Below are 17302 nucleotides of genomic sequence, written 5' to 3' on the forward strand. Positions count from 1 at the left end.
AGCTGTTTACATCCACATAACTTCCTGACTCAACCCTCCAGTTATCAACCAAACTGAGACTCTCTCAACCTCGGGGTCAGGAATCCTGCAGAGGGGGTCATCGGTCTTTGAGATGTTGGGTTTAATGCAATGTGTAACAAATCTGGAAATACCAATCTGCGCAAGGAGCTTGGAAATGACTGACCTGTCCCCTGTGACACACTATACGAGAAACGCTGACCCGCACGTTGCATGGAAACCCTGTGCACCATGGTAACTGTGTGGCTTTTCCCCCCGCATTTAAACAAGAAAGCGAGCGGAACGGTGGCGACTTTGCGGCCATGCCACTTTTTTTTTTCCTGTTAAAAGGGAACACCGGAAAACACCCGCTATTGGACTTGTTTTGGTTTCATAACGAGGGGAACTGTTGTTAACACAAGACCACTGCTCACCACCTGCCTCTGCCCCCGGAAAAGGCCAGAATAAAGAGAGAAATTAATAAAGGCTTAGAGTCATAGCGTACACCAATAATGAGGGTCAGACAGAGCAACTGGCAGGAAGGCCATAATCCCCAACACACCAGAGACAATGCTGAACCTGCACACATCCCTCTCCAATTATTTTACTTACGTAAAAGTATCAATACTGCAATGTAGAAACACTCTGTTACAAGTAAAAGTCAGATCATCAAAATTGACTTGAGTAAAAGTACAAAATATACTTATAGTACATTATGCAGAATGTCCCGTTTCACAAGGTTGTGAGCTTGTAGATCGGAGCCAAATTTTAAATAGGGCTGAAGAGGGTAATGTTTTGTAATAATAATTAAAATCTACAAAGTAACAAGTAACTAAAGTTTTCAAATAATTGTAGTGGAGTAAAAAGTACAATATTTGCCTTTGAGACATAGTGGAGTAGAAGTAAAAGTATAGAAAATTGGAAATGCTCCAATAGAGTAAAAAATACCTCAAACTTGTGCATTAGTACAGTACTTGAGTAAATGTACTTAGTTACTTCTAGTAAGTTCTACTGCTACTATTGCTGCTACTGCTGTGTGAGAGAGAGACCCGTGCGAGAGAGAGAGAGATGGTGTAGGTGGGTGTGTGTGTGTGTGTGTGTGTGTGTGTGTGTGTGTGTGTGTGTGTGTGTGTGTGTGTGTGTGTGTGTGTGTGTGTGTGTGTGTGTGTACATGAGTATTTTCATCCAGACAAGGTTTTAGAGTGATGATAGGATTAGATTAGGCTGACAGTAGCAACAAGGCCAGCGTATGTCTGAACCCTCAGCTCTAGCAGTCTGAGGATTAAGGGTGCACCACTACACTCACTATATCAGCTGCCTACACAGAAGGACACGCACACGCACGCACACGCACACACACACACACACACACACACACACACACACACACACACACACACACACACTCACAGACTCACACAACAGCAGTAGTAGCAATTGGTCAGCAGGAAACAAATAATCTGATGAATCCAGTCTGCACCCCCCACCCCCACCCCCGGAGGGAGGGGGGAGAACAGACTCCCTCACCCCATTTTCCCCTAACTACCATCTTTCTCTCCATCCACACACATAGACACAGGTGCATTAACACACACACACGCACACACACACACACACACACACACACACACACACACACACACACACACACACACACACACACACACACACACACACACACACACACACACACACACCACCACCACCTACTTACAGGCGCGCGCGCGCACGCACGCACACATGCACTCCCCCCCCTCCCCCCACACACACACACACACACACACACACACACACACACACACACACACACACACACACACATAGATGGAGGGCCACCCAGAGGTAGCAGGCACCACACAGTCAGCCTGTCTCCTAAAATTGTTTTCTCTTCAATCAACCTAGCGGGCCCAGTTTGTCATGCAAATGCAGCCCTGGCTTGCGTCCTTTTGTCGCTGTGACAGATTAGCGTGTGTGCGTGCGTGTGCTGTGTGTGCGTGCATCAGGCTTTGACTGCTGTGCTTATGAATGTGTGTATGAGGCTCTTGTGCGTGTGCGCGCTGTGTGTGTATATGTGCAAGTATGTGAGCGTGTGTGTGTGCGTGCGCGTATGTACGTGTGTGTATGTGTGTGTATGTATGTAGGAGAATGCTGTTTTTCCATTCATTTGACAGCAGTTCTCAGTGTTGAGTGTGCATGAGTGCAGTACAGTAAATCACTATCTATATTTGTTTCAATTTAAATATAATTTATGCTATCTGTTTGCCAATCTTTGTGGTCCTATGTTCATTCATCTCTCTCTCTCTCCAATCTTTCTCACTGCCACTCCCTCCCCCCCCCCCTCCCCCCCTCTCTCTCTCTCTCTCATTGTCACGCTGTCTACCCCATCTCGCTGTCACTCCGTCTCTCCCTTTCTCCGCTCCCATCTATCCATCTCCCTCCTTCCCCTCTCCCAGCCCTGTGTAACAGAGTACAGCAGAGAAGTCAGAGTCAATAGTGTCCCAGTCAGTGGGACAGGTCAGATAATGAATCACGCCCCCCTTTGGAGTGCAGCATCATAGAGCTACTTTATCACACCACACTGTGGGAGCACAGAGGGGGACATTCCATTTGCCGTGCTGATTGGCCGGGAGGAGAATTGAAATTTGAATATCTTTTTCTACACAGTTCCTCGAGGAGGGAGTCCTGATTTATGCTTGCACCAAAAATAGCAGATCTGCGAGCTGGAAACGCGTTGCTACTGCGACGCACTGTCAGCTTGTAGATCGTCTGTTTTTGGTGCACGACACCCTAAGTGTAAATCACACAACTAACACACAAACTAAGTATAAATCGAGCCTAAGTCTTCTATGATGTCTGCAGGAGGGTTGGGAGAGGAAGAAGAGGCAGGGAGAAGCCAATGTGGAGGTAGTTTATCACCAAGAAGGGAGTTACAAAAGAAAAAAGGGCTGAAGGGAGGGAGGGCCTGGGGGGACTGACTACAAAACCTGATTAGGGCTGAGCCCGAACACACGTCTTTTACACTTCGATGCTTCGTTGGAAATGTTCCGCGAAAGTCCAAAGCTTTTGTTTTGCATAAACTCCTACATCATGTAACGCTCCACTGTGTCTGGCATAAAAAATAAAATGAATAAAAAGCCTTTAAAAAAAAACAGCCGAACAAAGTGTCTGAGCTCCAAAAGCATTCGGTGGCTCAGCCCTAAAAACCTGACTTAACCATTTGATCATCGGCACATGGTCCCGCGGGGCTAGGCTAGTGGTTGGAGGTGACATGCACAGGCCACGCCCCTGGCTAGTTTCACTGACTCAGTACAGTGACTCTGGTCTGAGTCACAGCCCTCCCCGACTTTAGCCTCTTCATGCTTCTGGTTCTGTCATCTCTGCCCTCTCTCTTTCTGCTTCACCCTCCTCTCCCCTTTACTATAGCCTCTAGGATTTTCAGGCTATACATTATTCTACCCCTCCATCCCTGCCTCTGTTCTGAAATGTTCCCCCCACTCTCTTTCTTTCTTCTCTACTCCTTTTCCGACCCCCCACCCTCCTCCTCCTCCTCCCCCCCCTCTCTCTCTCTCTCTCTGCTGCATGTCCATTGGCACAGTTAGCCATGATTACTCATCCTGGGTAGCAATGCCTCAGCCTCTCTGCCCTTCCTGTCTGCTCTGCCCACTGCGAGCGTGTGTGTGTGTGTGTGTGTGTGTGTGTGTGTGTGTGTGTGTGTGTGTGTGTGTGTGTGTGTGTGTGTGTGTGTGTGTGTGTGTGTGTGTGTGTGTGTGTGTGTGTGTGTGTGTGTGTGTGCGTGCGTGCGTGCGTGCGTGCGTGCGTGCGTGCGTGCGTGCGTGCGTGCGTGCGTGCGCGTGTGTGTGTTACTATACTTGTGAGGACAAGATGTCCCCGCAAGTATAGTCGAATTTAAGAAATAGACATTGTGAGGACTATTGGAAAAAAAGCTTTGTAGAGATGCGTTTACTATTAGAAAAAGATTCAGGTTGGGGTTAGTGTTAGGATTAGGCATTTAGAGGTTAGGTTTAGGGGTTAGGGTTAGAGTTTTCCCTATTCTATACTTCTTGCTGAGTGCCGATATCACACACCGAAGATTTGTCGATCTACAAGCTCACAACGCGTTGTGAGCTTGTAGATCTGCTATTTTTTGGGCTATTTTAAGACATTTTCAATGGCGTCCTAATATGTGGATGTCCTCACAAGTATAGTAATACAAAACAGTGCGTGTGTGTATGTGTGGCCCCCTGCCCGCCTGTGTACATGTGTGCCTTGTGGATTCCATGGAGGCAGTGCGTCACACCATCTAGTGTGAAATGACTGATGAATAAATGACTGTATAATCCAGATACTGAGCCTGGTCAATATGCAGAGTCTGAATATTTAAAAGCCTCTAAGCTCATCTGTCAGAACAAACCCATTACCAGAGGGAGAGGAGAGGAGAGAACGGCTTGACATATTGGACATACCTTCAGAGCAGTCTCCTTGTCCGTCTGCTCTGCTGTGCACTCAGTGTGTGTGTGTGTGTGTGTGTGTGTGTGTGTGTGTGTGTGTGTGTGTGTGTGTGTGTGTGTGTGTGTGTGTGTGTGTGTGTGTGTGTGTGTGTGTGTGCGCGCGCGCGTGCGTGTGTGCGTGTGCGTGTGTGTGTGTGTGCGTGTGTGTGTGTGTGTGTGTGTGCAATGAGTTGACATATCACACTTGCATGCATATATTGTGCTTCCATGTATCCACGGGTATATACAGTATGTATATGTGTGTGTGTGTGTGTGTGTGTGTGTGTGTGTGTGTGTGTGTGTGTGTGTGTGTGTGTGTGTGTGTGTGTGTGTGTGTGTGTGTACGTGCGTGCGTGCGCTTGCAGACACGCCCACTTGTGCATATGTGTGTGTGGCCATAGTGTAATAGCATCTAACAGAGCTTGATTTTTGCATGATCCTCCTTTTCTGCCCCCTCCCACCCCACAAAAGATGAGAGAGGTGCTTAGTTGGTGAAAACGGGCGGTGCGCCGGATCAGACAGGCTGAGTGGGAGGAACAATGACCTAGTTTCCAAAAAACACTCTGCAACACTACCAGCACCACCAACACACTGGAGAACAGATCACTGCACTGCCTCCACCAAATCTGGCTGGCTCTCTCTCTCTCTCTCTCTCTCTCTCTCTCATCCTTTCTTTCTTTCAAAGCATAATTTCTCCTTCCCTCTCGTCTTCTCATCCTACTCCGGTTCTCTCTCACTGTCTTTGTCTCTCTGTCTCTGTCTGTCTCTCTCTCTCACTCTCTCTCCCTCTGTGTGTGTGTGTGTGTGTGTGTGTGTGTGTGTGTGTGTGTGTGTGTGTGTGTGTGTGTGTGTGTGTGTGTGTGTGTGTGTGTGTGTGTGTGTGTGCACACGCGCGTGCGCGTGCGTGCGCGTGTGTGTGTCATTCTCCCTCTCTGTGTCTATTGCTTGCACTCTCATCCGCTCCTTCCCTTTCATATTCTCATCCTACCTCCGGTTCTCTCTCTCTCTCTCTCTCTCTCTCTCTCTCCCTCTCTGTGTCATTCTCCCTCTCTGTGTCTATTGCTTTTTTCGTCTGTCCTACTTCCGGGCTCGGTAGCAAAGGATGGTGTGTGTGTGTGTGTGTGTGTGTGTGTGTGTGTGTGTGTGTGTGTGTGTGTGTGTGTGTGTGCGCGCGCTCACACACAGAGAGTTAGTAGCTGTGTCACGCTGCACTGCTGGGATGCCACTGGGTCCCTGACTGCTGTCTGAATGTGAACAGGACAAGTCGCAGCATGCAAGCATCCTTGCCCTCCTCTCTCTCTCTCTCTCTCTCTCTCTCTCTCTCTCTCCTTCATGCTTTCAACAGTCCCCCCTTTCTCCGTCTCCTCACTCTCTCCTTTTCTCCAGTGTCACCTCACTCTCTGCGTCCTCCTCTGCTTTCTACTACACGTCTCTCCCTGGACTCTCTCTCTCTCTCTCTCTCTCTCTCTCTCTCTCTCTCTCTCTCTCTCTCTCTCTCTCTCTCTCTCTCTCTCTCTCTCTCTCTCTCTCTCTCTCTCTCTCTCTCTCTCTCTCTCTCTCTCTCTCTCTCCTCCTGTCACCATTCCCTCCTCCTCGTCGTCAAACCATGGCGTCTTTCAGCCCGAGAGCCTGAGGAATTTCCCCAACTTTTCAGTCCCCGTTTGAAGCCGGTGAGCCGTCACCGTTCTAAGTTAGGAGGTGCGCTTGATAGTCGCACAGAGGAGCTATGTTTATTTTCCAATCAATCAAGAGAATGTTCACGTGCCTTAGCAACACACTCAGTTGCTGTAGCTACAGTATAGTTATCAGTTCTCATAGCAGCCTTTGTGCAGGAGAGGACACAATGCACAAAATACCACTTATAGATTAAACAGGCCTCTAAGCTGTAATATATACTGAGAGCACGTAGTGGAGGGGATCTATTATTGAACAATGTGAATTGTGATCCAGCTCAACATACAGTGTGTGGCATCATGCTGTGTAACCATGCACAGACAATCAGACACCATACTTGTTATACTTGCACTGCACTGCTCCACCCCGTGAGAGACGCTGTTTGGAAAATCTTTCAATAATAATGCAGTACCTGAGCAGAGTGGGTTGTAGAGTCGGTCGATATATCGATATAATATCGAAAAAGATATGACATGAGACCAGATGTCATCTGGGGTTGTGGTTGTCATGATACTAGGGACTTTAAGCTTTCTGTTTTTCAGTACGGCGACGCCAGGCGGAGTGCGGCTGCTATGACGCAATCGCCGTAGCAGTCAAAATCGTTAAGCAAGCAGCCGTCGGCGACGGGTTCCCACCCCTTTTTGGTTTCCATGGTGACGCGTCTATGCAGCTCACCTATTTTTGACGTTGTAGACACTACGTGGAATGGTAGCTTCTGGCGTAGTAAAATAGGCTGCGGCGACGGCAGGTTTATCTATCGAGCGCTGATCATTTCCGGTTACCGTAGTCCTCTGCCGTAGCAGTCCGTTGCTTAAACTCCGTAATATCATATCATATCAAATACATTGAAAAAAAAGTGCTTAGGAGCCGAGATACAGCCTTTTTCAGCTTGATAAATGCTACATCGCTACATTTTCAGTGGCTCATCAACATGAAATAGCAAACAGATGAGTTGCTGAGTGCAGTTTATTGTTCATCACATCTAAGAGAGAATTCTCCATATCCATCCATTTGTTACTTTTACACAGTTATATGTTTTATTCCATCATTCTATATCATAACATGTCCTCAGCCACATCGCCAACCACATTAGGAACACAGTAGCTTCAATGTAGCTAGGTACTTGTACTAAGTAACTTATTTTGAAAGAGAACTGTTAGTGTAGCTTTCTTTTTTCCTCCTGAATTTAGTCATTGCCAATTACCCGCAAATAATGTTTATGTTCCCTGTCACTGCTCCTGGGGTCCCTCTCCCAACCCATATCTCTCTACTGTCGGGCAGAAACCAGCTATGTTAAAAAATAATAACTTTTCAGGAACAATACTGCTTCATCAAAGTTGGTATAGTGACTTTATACATTGTCAGATATTTGAATGTGTGCTTGTATTATCATCACTTTACCCAAATATAGCTCAAGTGGAGTTAGGACGTTTTTGACCACTAAAGGACGACCCATGGACACCCATTTTCAACCTATCTTCATCAAAATGATACTATTTTTTTCTACTCTGTCTGTGTCTCATATAGGAGGGCTGTGGACACTTCATAAACCCGCCTACCAGTGACATCATCATTAGGCATGTTTTTTTTTCAAACAAGATTTCTCATTTTTTATTTTGATTTGTATTAAAGGTTTCATCACTCAAACCCCCAATACGAGTCCCAGATTTTATAAAAGGTATCGGTTGTGGAATGCAACAAACATGTTAGAAATGTCATGATTGTCATGCATTGCATAGCAAATTTATGCCAATCCTTTTTTGGTGGTTCCTCATTAATCCATGACAATTAAATGTATTTCTTTGCTACAAAAGTCAATTGACGGGCCCTGAAGTCAACCTCCAGGGCCCTATCTTCCACCTGGCGTGAAACGGCACTAAAGGGCAGCGCAATTATCATTGCCTTTTCTTTTTTTCTTACAACGGACGCCGTTGTAATCTGTACACCCAGGGTCCACGTTGTTCTGATACCAAATGATGTTGTGCCCATCTAGTGCCCATGGTTGGTCTTAGAATGAGGTGTGGTCAGGCCAGCCAAACGCTATCATACACATAGAGAGAAAAGTCAAAATTCGATTGTGTTTTAGACATGCTCTGATCTGGTCTAAAGTCTAGCACAGTCCCCCAGTGCAGCATTTCCCTGTTATTTAGAGAGGCGCATTAGATTGACCTATATGTGGGTTCACAATCCACGCACACCGCTTGCAATAAAAAAAACATCTGAATTAAACATAAAAACAGCAGATAAACCATTTTCAAGCACTTGACTTTTCATTAGATTATGATCACTAATAACAATATGTTGTTAATAATTATAATACCAAGACGAAATATGTCTCTGTGCATCTTTCGAGACCAGAGTGGCGAGGAAAGTGAGAGAGGAGGAGAGAGAGAGAGAGAGAGAGAGAGGGAGAGAAAATATTCCCTGCTGTTTATTTCAATAAGAAGTTTCTTTCAGTTGATAAATATTTCCAAATATAAATATCAATTTTGCGAAATCCATATCCTCCTGCTCCAGCAATTTTGTATCTGTCTTTGCAGAATGGACAGCAGTGACTGACAGCTGAGAACCAGCATGGATATGTCAAGATCAGTGGTGAACACAGTAACTTGTAGTACTGTACTTAAGTACATTTTTGGAGACATTTGAAATAGAAATATTGTACTTTTGACTTACTTTTCTACGAAGGTGGACTGAAAGGTTGACTGAAACTTTTATTTTAATTAACCACTTAAGCCCTATTTCAAACATAGTGAAAATAGACACAATTTTTACTATTTTTTTTAAATGTCTGACCATTTCAGATAATGTATTTTGTAATTTGTATTTTTGAATACTTTGATTGATCGATTGAATACTTTATTAGTCAGAAATGTAAACAGCACAAGTCAGACATTTAGGCTGAAAGGATAACACAAAAAAAGGTCACCACTGGTCAAGATATCATGGATGTGTCTTGGAATAGCTGAGGAGACATAGCCGGAGGAAGGTGTGATTCTTTGCATGCCCAAAATGCCAATTTCCCCCGTCTCCTGAAATCATTAGGCATATGCACACTGCTTAATGGTCGCCTCAGCAGAAAATGTTTGCGTCTCCTCCAATTCATCATTTAAATAGGAATGTGCCAAGCTCAACTAATTCAGAGGCTTATTACATTATTATTGTGCCGAGCTTTGCGCCCAGATAACGTGGCGTCTAACTAGCAAAAATGTGGCGGACCTCCCCCCAACGCAATCGCGGTGTGCACCATAGATAATCTAGATTGGGTCCATAATCTCAAATCTCAAAATGTGTAAATATTTTCTGAGAGCAGCAATAGTCATTTCCAAAGATATATCGTCACATTATCGATATAAAGGTATTCAGTCAAAAGCTATGAAATTAGATTTTGTCTATACCACCCAGTCCTAGTGGGAGAATTTCCACAAAGGACCATTACCAGTGTACCATTAATGCACTTTTGTTTGCTACTGCTGATGGGATCTGACCCTTGAACCCTGGCCATGTTAGCTCTATACTCTAGAGTCTAGACCAATGTTTCCAAAACAGTGGGTCGGGACCCATCTTTGGGATCAATGTTTATGGGTCGCGAGTAAATATCTCCTACATAAAAAAATATATATATTATTTCAAAATATTTTAAAAAGTTTAAACAAAAAAAAACAAATCATTTCCATGAATAAATTAAAAAACAGTTTAAGAAGTACATAAAATAGCAGATCCACGACATGTCGCTTCGCGCCACGTTGTGAGCTTGTAGATCTGCTGTTTTCACTAGTTTGGGTCCAGGGCAAACGTCTAATTAACTCTTTTGGGTCTTGAGCTAAAAAGTCTGTGAACCACTGCTCTAGACACTGACCGACAGCTAAAGCAATGACTTACACCATCTGTCCTTAAAACGTCAAAGCAATCACCCCAAACGTGTGGACATCTGCCACAGGCTGTATGTCCTACATGCACGTTTTCGTTTATATTCTCAACACACACACTAATGCTTTACACACACACACACACACACTCACACATAGTAGAAATATCAGGCTGTAGGCTTTACTGTAACTCACTAACTCACAGCATAACCTACATCTGTGATAGTCTCTATATGCGGTCTCTAACAAGGTTATGAAATATTGTCGGTGTCGGGCGGAAAAACCTTGGATGTCCAAAACCATTACTTTTCAGGAAACGGAAAAAAGAACCTTGTGTTCCAGCGGATCCAATGTAGTTATTATTTCAGTCACAAGCACTTTGCTAATACTTTTCATTGGTTACATACTTATAAAACCCACATACAGACTTAACCACTTTCAACCTGGCGTCCATATTTTGGGCATGTTATGTTATTACAGACGGACATTTTCAAAACTTAAAAAAAAAGTTTTCTCTAAAATAAACAATCTACAAGCTCAGCACACATTGCACTGCGACGTGTTGTGATGTTGTAGATCTTCGATTTTCGGTATAAAATAGGGCATTGATTAATGAAAAAAACATTAAAAAGATGAAACGTAGAGATACAAGGCTTCTCCCCGGCAGCGAAGATATGCTCTCAGCGTGTCAAGTCTGGTACGAATGTGGCTTTTAATGAAAGCCTGAAAATGGTCATCAATGACTTGTCTTCATCCATGGAGAACAGAGAGGACAGACTACAGTCTGAGGGCCACTGTTGACCAGTCTGAGATTTGATTCTTTTCTTTTTCTTTTTTTTTCCCCCTGCCCTGGCTGGCAGAGACCGCTGGTTCCCATGGCGACCAGTGCTACTGCTGTGGCGATTGCTGCTGGCACTTCCTCGTCCTGGCTGGCTAGCTGACTGGTTCAAGGAGGCACACACACTTTGTCAGCCTCTCTCTCTCTCTCTCTCTCTCTCTCTCTCTCTCTCTCTCTCTCTCTCTCTCTCTCTCTCTCTCTCTCTCTTTTTGGAAATGTCTGTCCCCAGCTCTCTCTCCCTCCCTCTGTCTCCGTCTTTATCTTGACACCCCCCATTCCATCCTTATCAAATAATCTGTCTGTCTGTCTGTCTGTCTGTCTGTCTGTCTGTCTTCCTCTCTCTCTCTTTGCCTTTCCTTTCTGCTTTTGCACAACACACACACACACACACACACACACACACACACACACACACACACACACACACACACACACACACACACACACACACACACACACACACACACACACACACACACACACACACACACACACACACACACGCGCGCGCGCACGCTAGCTCTCTGCGTCTGAGCTTCCTCATTCTGTCCTCTCTTCCTGTCTCGGGGGCTCTTGTTCTTATCTCTCCCTTCTTTCCGCCCTTCCTCCTCTGCACTCTTTATTTCTAACTCTTGTGTTCCCCTTCAATTTAATTCAGAACAAAACATGTCCGCATTTAGAGACAGACCATTCTTTCGCATTATTCCAAGCCACGAGCACAGGGTTATTTCCTTTCATTTTGGCTCTCAGAGCATCTGAGCAGCACCACTTGAGGCAAATAAGCAGCCAGGGCTGCAATTTCCCTGATATGCATTTGTCTGTGCCTGAATCACAGGCCCTCATTGTGGAAGACACGCAATCAGGCGGGTTATCATACTGATTTCAGAGGCCAAAATCCCCCCTTTTTTCCCCAGTAAACATCCCTTCTACCACATGGCCTTCGACCATCTGGCTTTATATAGAGTATATTTAACCCGTTCAATCCGGGAACGCATCTGTGTCATTTTAGATTTAATCTATAATCATTATTTTATATTTTGGCTATCAAAAAAAAAAATGTAAGCAAACATTTGTAACTCAAATCTTTGCTTCTGGGGGTCCCTGGAACAAAATATTTTGAGATGGGGGTCCGCGACCAAATACATATAATTTTGGGGGTCCTTGACATTTGAGAACCACTGATATTATAACAACATACGGTTTTCAGGAAACTGTTAGGATTTAGAAGACATTTTGTAGATCCGGATTGAATGGATTAAAAGAGTACACAGTAAAATCCTTAGTATTTAAGGACCAAGAATAGAGCCTTGGGGGACCCCTGTCAACTAAGTATATATATAGGGTTTAAGTGGTTAATTCTTTACAGATCCATGGCGGAAGGCTGGTCGATGCAACACAAATCTCCCCAGAAATGGAACCACGGGAATAGATAGAGATACAGCTGCTCATACAGTCCAGTGCTAACAGGAACGTGTTATAGTGACTGGACCAGAGAGTGGAAGTTGACATTTATGCTTGTTATAGGATTATGTACAACCTAATGAATGACATTTTCAGTATGTCTGACTTCCAACGACGGTCAAACAGAGGAGCAATCGCTCTGTGCTTTTCTCCCACTGTCACTCACTCTCACGCTGTGATGTCACACAACGGGAAATGCCAGATATAATAATGAGGAGTTTAAAAAGACAAAAAGTATGAAACTGCCGTGGTTTGGTATTTAACTCATCCAATGCGGGAACGCATCTCTGTCATTTTAGATTTCTTTGGCTATTCAAAAATAGCAGATCTACAAGCTATGAGCTTGTAGATCTGACCATTTAAAAAAAAAATCTTTAACATTTTTGCAAATCTTTGAATATATATATTTTTAAAGCGAACATTTGTAAAATGTTTAGTTCCAGGGACCCCCAGAAACAAAGATTTGAGTTACAAATGTTTGCTTAAAATATATATATATATTCAAAGATTGACACAAATTTGAACGACTTTTCAAAAATAGCAGATCTACAAGCTCATAGCGTGGCACCGAGTGCTATGAGCTTGTATATCTGCTATTTTTGAATAGCCAATGAAATCTAAAATGACAGAGATGCTTTCCCGGATTAAATGGGTTAAGTGATGGAGACATGTCACAACCATTTTGGGTGATTCTGTCCCACTAACCTTTAACCGGGGTCCCCAGTTCAATTATGATTATTTTGGGGGGTCACGGCCTGAAAAGGTTGAGAACCACTGTTCTTCATTCAAGTAGATTTTTGCTGAAGTATTGTACTCAACTACTTTTGGAAAGGCAAGAATGACAGAGTAAACAATGTAATAAAACTCTGCACAGTGCTAATTTGCCCCCCACTGTTTATTGCAATTACTGGATCAACATTTCGATCACGTCCAGATGTTCATCCTGATGAATATTAGTTATTGTTTTATGCTAATATTAGTTATGTTTGTCCTGCTTCTGGATATTAGAGTGGGTTGTGCATGCTCTACGTCTCTTATCTAAGAATTGCAGAGTAGCCTACAGTTGTGCTGTTGTGTCACAATCAGAAGATTCCATTGAAGTTTGCTTTTGAACCTATTTCCCCTCATAAAGTCAATCTGTGAGAAAGCTTTCTCATAAATAAAATATGCTCACCACTTTGGAGAGAATCACTGAACTGGAGAGGGATCGGTTGGTCGGACATATTCATATTGAAATGGTTCCGTCAGGGTGCCAGTGACCATTATGTAACTGTTACTCAGAGTAGTCTTCACGACAGCTACTTTTTCAACACAAGCGATATTACCTCTCATTGAGTGATATTTAACCCAATCCGGGAACGCATCTACAAATGTCTTCTAAATCCTAACAGTTAGGATTTAGAAGACATTTGTAAATGCGTTAGGACCTAACTGGTATCTTTCTTCTTTCTTTCTTTCTTTTTCCTTTATTTATTCAGGGAAGCCCATTAAGAGCAAGCTCTCTTTTTCGCTGAAAAACTGAAAAACGTGTGTTGCTATATCAGTGGTGCACAAACTTTTTCATGTCAAGGACCACCCAAAATGGTATGTATTTGGCCGCGGACCCCCATCTCAAAATATTTTGAGATGTGGGTCCCCCATCTCAAAATATGCCCCCGCAGAAGTAAAGATTTAAGTAAAAAAAAAATCACGATTTAAAAACAAATAGCATCTACAAGCTCGTAGTACGGCTCTGTGCCGTGCTATGAGCTTGAATATCTGCTATTTTTTAATAGCCAAAGACATTAAAGACAAATGACACAGATGTGTTCCCGGATTGAATGGGTTAACCACTTAACCACTCAATACTTAGTCAACTTGACCGAGGTCGGCTTTGTACTTGGTCCGCTTCTTTTTTTTAATCTACACCCAATCTCTTTGGTGTGAGCTCTACAAGCTCTGCAAACCTGTTCTCCCCAGAATAGGGATGCTATAGGGTTCAAGTAGTTAAGTCAAGTAACAGTACTTGACTCTTAACCTTAACAGTGATTCTTAACGTTTTGAATTTCAAGGACCGCACGTTTAATGCGTCCATTTCGACCCCCGGAGGCCCCCGGCTCCGACGTTGAGAACCAGTGGCAGACGATATTCAAGTAGTCTTTCCACCCCGGTGGCGGTCAGTCACTCACTATAGTCATTCACTGTGGTTAAGCAACCACAGTTCTATTCTCAGCGGCAATGCTGACTCCACAGTGTGACAATGACGAAAGGGAGAAAAGTGGACATTAGATCATATTTTCCACCCCATGTGAGTGATGAATCAATGTGCTTAATGTAATAATTTTAACTATTGGACCGGAATGTGTCACCATGAATGTCATAATTGTAACTAGTTTAACAGCTTGTGTCACCCTCATTTAGCACGGTTCTGTGAGGAGGCTGGCCAAGGAGCTGTAAATGTTTTACTTCAGTAGTTCAGTCTGATAACTCATGGATAGATTTAACACATTTTAATAATAAAATGTAAATACAAGCGTAAATATTGTTATTATTTTAACTTGTGCTATACTCCCTGCTCAGCACATTAGAAGACAACTATTTAGCCCGGATCGCTGGCCTAGCGGTCCGGGCACCTAGGCTCAATGTGACCTGACAGTAAGTCGCGGGTTTGAGTCGTCCGACGACCTTTGCTGCGTGTCTCTCCCTCTTTCCTGTCCATCTACACTGAAAACTATCAATAAATGCAGAAAAGCCCCCAAAAAATCACCAATAAATCCACTATTCTTAGAGAAACGGACCAGAGTTGCACTGTACAGTACCTCTATGAATCTCTCCGTCAAAAACAGCCGATCTACAAGCTCAAAACGCGTCGCGGATCTTCTATTTCTGGCTAATGTTCCCCCCAGAAAAGAGCAGGGATATATAAACACATACCACCTCCAGCAAAATACTGAGGTGAGCTTAAATACAGTATAGACCCCCAAATTGGTCAGCTGCTTGACATGTCCGATGTATGATACGTCACATACTACAGTATATACCCACAAAGTGACGCGCATGTGTGTATCTGCCTGAACTAGCTTGCATGCCATGTATCATTAGTTACAGTATGGCTCTGGTAGTAACAACATCTACCTTTGAGTTAGATCAGTGGTTCTCAAACTTATTCATGTCAAGGACCCCCAAAATGATATGTATTTGGCTGCGGACCCCCTTCATCTCAAAAATATTTTGTGCCAGGGATTTTTAGCCGCGAGCTGAAAGCGCTGCGGCTCTACAGACAGCCTCAGACATCGTCATCCGTGACATGTTTTCTGACATGTTTTCTGACATGTTTTCGCGACACCTATTTGTCTATTGGCTGTCCTGGCTGTCCTTCACTACTTTACAGCCAATGGGGAGACACTACTTTAAAGCCCATGGACGGCCAATGGACGGCCGTCATTCACAGCACCCGCCTCCCCTTGCAGCACCCCCCCCCCCCTCCGTCTCCATCTCTCCCAAGTCCCTCTCTCTCTCTCACACACACACACACACGCGCGCGCACGCTCTCTTTCTCTCTCTCTCTCTCTCTCTCTCTCTCTCTCTCTCTCTCTCTCTCTCTCTCTCTCTCTCTCTCTCTCTCTCTCTCTCTCTCTCTCTCTCTCTCTCTCTCTCTCTCTCTCACACACACACACACACCAGCTCCAGCGAAATGTTTGTGGTTGCTTTGTTGATGTGTTAGCAACATGCTATGCTAACCGTAATAGTGAGAGGACAGAGTGAGAGGCTGAGAGTCATAAAGTCATTAAGTCATAAAAAGTCGTCCAGCAGAGAATCTGCTAATCATCTGTGATTTACAACAGCCGCAGGGCTTCAGTGTTGATTTAACTCTGAGGAGCAGTGGAAGTACTCAAATGTTTTACTTGAGTAAAAGTATCAATACTGCAATGTAGAAGTACTCTGTTACAAGTAAAAGTCCGCAATTCAAAATTTACATGAGTAAAAGTACAAAAGTGTTGGTATCCAAATGTATTTAAAGTACCAAAAGTAAAAGTACACAAATGTTTGAAAATAGCAGATCTACAAGCTCACAACGCGTCGCCATGCGACACTTTGTGAGCTTGTAGATAAGCTATTTTCAAATAGCCTTGGTATAAAATAGGGCTAAAGTGGTTAATGTATGTTTTATAATGTAATAATTTATATCTGCAAAGTAACTAGTAACTCAAGTTTTCAAATAATTGTAGTGGAGCAAAAGTACAATATTTGCCTCTGAGATGTAGTGGAGTAGAAGTACAAGTACTGAAAACTGGAAATACAACAGTAAAGTGAAAAATACCTCAAAATTGTACTTAAATACAGTACTTGAGTACATGTAGTTACTTTACACCACTGATGACATGCCTGTCTAAGACAAGTCCCAGAGTATTCCTAAAACTGTATATATCTGTAGGCTATTTTTATTTAGTTATTGTCCATTTTATTTTCTTGCTTAATATTTTCTTTTCTTCATTATATCAATTATATGTAGAACCATCTGTGGTACAAGTTCCAACAACATTGTATCTTTATGAGTCAGTAACAAATAAAGCTTCTTGAATTCTGCACAATCCTAATGTTGTAATTCACTGCAGAAGGACTTGTTTTGTACCACAATAGGTAGGCTAGTCCTATACCGGTTACTTATTTTTATTTTAATGTTAAGACATTTATGCTTGAATGACAGTGATTAGGCCATAACATGTTACAGCACTATAAAAAAACAAGACATGACAAAGTCATAATATAGCCGCAAAATGTCATATTGAGGTATGCCATTTTTTGGCAGAGTTCTTCTACATTGCAGTATTGATACTTTAACTTCAGTAGTTTGGGGGGGGGGGGGGGGGACACACACAATACAGCTGCTAATAATATGAATGTCAAATCATATTCAAAAGGACATATATTTTTTCAAAAAAGTTTTTTTTTTTTTTCATTTTTTTTTTTTCATTTCAATTTCTCAACGGCAGATT

At 43.3% G+C, this 17302-nt stretch overlaps 1 protein-coding gene across 2 annotated transcripts in view; it reads right to left on the reverse strand.

Moving 5' to 3' along the window:
- The window catches only part of LOC311038340 (low-density lipoprotein receptor class A domain-containing protein 4-like), a 218858-nt gene that overhangs the window by 58509 nt on the left and 143047 nt on the right, over positions 1-17302 (reverse strand). The window lies entirely within an intron of this gene.

Source organism: Gymnoscopelus microlampas, assembly GCF_963454915.1.
Source record: "Gymnoscopelus microlampas genome assembly, chromosome: 3".
NCBI classification, from domain to species: Eukaryota; Metazoa; Chordata; class Actinopteri; order Myctophiformes; family Myctophidae; genus Gymnoscopelus; species Gymnoscopelus microlampas.